Raw genomic sequence first — 2,931 nt, 5'->3', positions numbered from 1 at the left:
CGGGCTATAGCTTGGGTGTTATTATTTATGAGTTGACCCATGGTTTGCATAAAGCTGGTATGTGTCTTCATCATGGCTTCTAGGTTTTTCTCTAAAGAGGTAATTTTCTTGTCATTATCATGGAAGCCTGGCGGGTTGTTCATTACTAGGTTGGACCTTAGATTTTGCTGATTGAAATTTGGATTGCCTACATTAGGATTCTGGGACCATGAGAAATTCGGGTGATTCCTCCAACCTGGGTTATATGTGGGTGCATAAGGATTGTTCAATGGTCCTTGATAGGTGGCATTCACCTGTGCACACTCATTCGAGTAGGAACATTCTTCTAAGACATGGTCTGGTGCATTGCACCCTTTACACATGGGTGCAGATATTTGATTTACATTGGCTCGTCTCTGTAATTCTAAGGCTTCCAATCTACGTGTTAAGGTTGCAATCTTGGCCTTTGATGCTAGGGTTGGTTGAATTTGATGCATTCCTCCTCTTGAAGGTGTAGCTTTATCAGGTTCCCTAGTTGTTTCCCACTGTAAATTTTTCTCGGCTAGGTCTTCTAAGAATTGCCAAGCTTCAGTAGTTTCTTTGTCCATAAATTGGTCTTGGCACATGGACTCTAGCATGGTTCTTGAGTTTGAATCTAACCCCTCATAGATGATCTGGCATAGTCTCTAAGTTTCTATTCCATGGTGTGGGCATTGGGTCAAAAGATTCTTGAAACGATCAAAGTACTTCCAAAATGATTCACCAGTTAGTTGGTAAAATTGATTTATTTCATTCCTAATCCTAGCTATTTTATGATAGGGAAATACTTTTTTAAAAATATTCTCACAAAGCCCTCCCAGGTAGTGACAGAATAGTTTGGCAGACTATAAAGCCACTTCTTAGCATTGTCCTTAAGGGCAAAGTTGATTAATCTAAGTTTGACCTCATCCTCTGTTAATTGCAGTTTCATGGTTGCACATACCTCCTCAAATTCTCTAATAAATATATAAGCATCCTCTAATCCTGTGAATTTTGGAAGCATATTTATGATTTGAGGTTTGATTTCAAAATTGTTAGCTGTGGGTTGTGGCAACCAGATACAAGATGGTTGGATGGAGCCAACTGGATAACACAAATCCTTAAGGGTCATGGGTTGGATTGGTTCAGCCATTGGAACAACAGGAATTGACTCAATTCTAACTAGATGACCCGACACTCTTCTCCACACACAAGGTGTACGGTTCTCGATGTTTATACAATTTTTTTTTATAAAATTTTTATGTATAAGAAAAAGAAAGAGAAAAAATTCTAAAGAGAAGATCCTAAGGAGTCCTAAATCTAAAAAAAAGTAACCAAATTAATTTAAATTTTAATATTTTTTTTTTTTCAAACAAGTGAAACAATAAATTAAACTCAATCTATCCTAGGGTTAACCTAAATCTAGACAGCTCCTAACTGTTCCAAGATGACCCTTCAAGCCTTCCAAGTGGAGATTGATCAACTAGTTAGCCAGGTAAGTATAAGAGGTGGGAGGTTCACTCATCGTTGCCTTTCTAGACACCAAACGAGTTGGCCAGGCCAGCAACTGAACCAATTTAACAAACCACCCTCAGGGACTTGCCTAGACACCAACTAATCAAACAACTCAAACTTGGTAGAACTCTTAGGGTTCCTTGTCCTATTGAGCTCGAATTCCTTAAGGTTGACATCTAATTGATTTTAAGATTAAAGGTCTAGGTAATGCAATATGATGGAGATGATTTTTGGGCTAAGGAAGGGTAATGAAATCCCCACCTTATCTTGTTAATGGGTTGATGCCCTTAGATTAATTATGAAAATGCAAATGCAAATAAACAAGATGACCAAGAATGTAAAAGATTTTAATTTAGAATTTTTTTTATTTTGATATTTTACTTCACGATTATGAAATGTCTTTTGTTTTGTTTTGTTTTTTTTTTTTTGTGATTAAGTAAATTCAAATGATTAGGTCTAAAAGCAAAAGTAATTAACTAAAAATAATAAAAGAGAAATTAGAAGCGTACCTGAGTTTTCCAGCAATCACCAACTAAATATAGAAACCTAAAGAAAAAGAAAGAGAGTTATAAACACGAAGAACAAATATTTGAAAATAATTTAAAACGCCAAATCCCCGGCAACGGCGCCAAAAACTTGATGTGCAAATCTTAAAATTTGTAAATAAAATCCGCAAGCGCACGGTGTGCAGAGTAGCACGACCAGCGAGTACGGGTCGATCCCACAGAGACTTGGTTTAAAAAATGATTTTCAAATCTATGCTCAAGCGAGCTTTAACAAAATCAAAAGTCGAAAGTTGTTTGCTAAAGACAATAAGACTAAGGATCTAGAGTTTTTGAATCCACTAGATCTAGATTAGGGAATTCTACCTAAAATTTTTTTTATTGATCCTAACGACTACTCCTCTTGTCTTTCCCAAGCATAGATTATGAAGGGACTAAGGCCCAACGATAACCCATCAAGATTCTTTACAGGGGAGTAGTAACTAGGATCCCTTAGGGTTTTCTCCTCCTATGCACTGAATCAAGCATGAACTATGAAGGGACTCTGACCCAACTGTAGTTCATCAAAAATTCTTGGCAAAAGAGGAAGAAAAAGAAACCCTAAGAAAAAGAAAGAACTCTATGTAAAATCCCTACTCATGATCTAGCTTCATCGCAAACCCTAGAAGGGATGCTTAGCTAGACATGATCTAAATCTACTTGCAAAATTTAAATGCAGAAAAATAAACTACCCTAATTTCATAAATTAAACTATCCTAATTGCATAAATTTAAACTGCATAATTTAAACTAACCTAATTGCATAAAATTAAATTGCATAAATTAAACTATCCTAATTGCAAGAAAAATAAATTGCATAATGTAAAGAGATGAAATTGCATAAAAATAAGATTTTATATATAAAAAAAATTTATTAC

At 35.4% G+C, this 2,931-nt stretch overlaps 1 non-coding gene across 1 annotated transcript; it reads left to right on the top strand.

The window, feature by feature from the left end:
• Positions 1 to 675: 675 nt before the first annotated feature.
• Positions 676 to 782, top strand: LOC140851368 (small nucleolar RNA R71). The gene has a single exon (XR_012134120.1). It is a non-coding gene; the product is annotated as a small nucleolar RNA R71 (small nucleolar RNA).
• The last annotated feature ends 2,149 nt before the right edge of the window (positions 783 to 2,931 follow it).

This window comes from Elaeis guineensis, chromosome 8 (assembly GCF_000442705.2).
Source record: "Elaeis guineensis isolate ETL-2024a chromosome 8, EG11, whole genome shotgun sequence".
In the NCBI taxonomy this organism is placed as follows: Eukaryota; Viridiplantae; Streptophyta; class Magnoliopsida; order Arecales; family Arecaceae; genus Elaeis; species Elaeis guineensis.
Note: the sequence above shows the minus strand (reverse complement) of the source record. Positions and strands in the feature narration are given on the sequence as shown.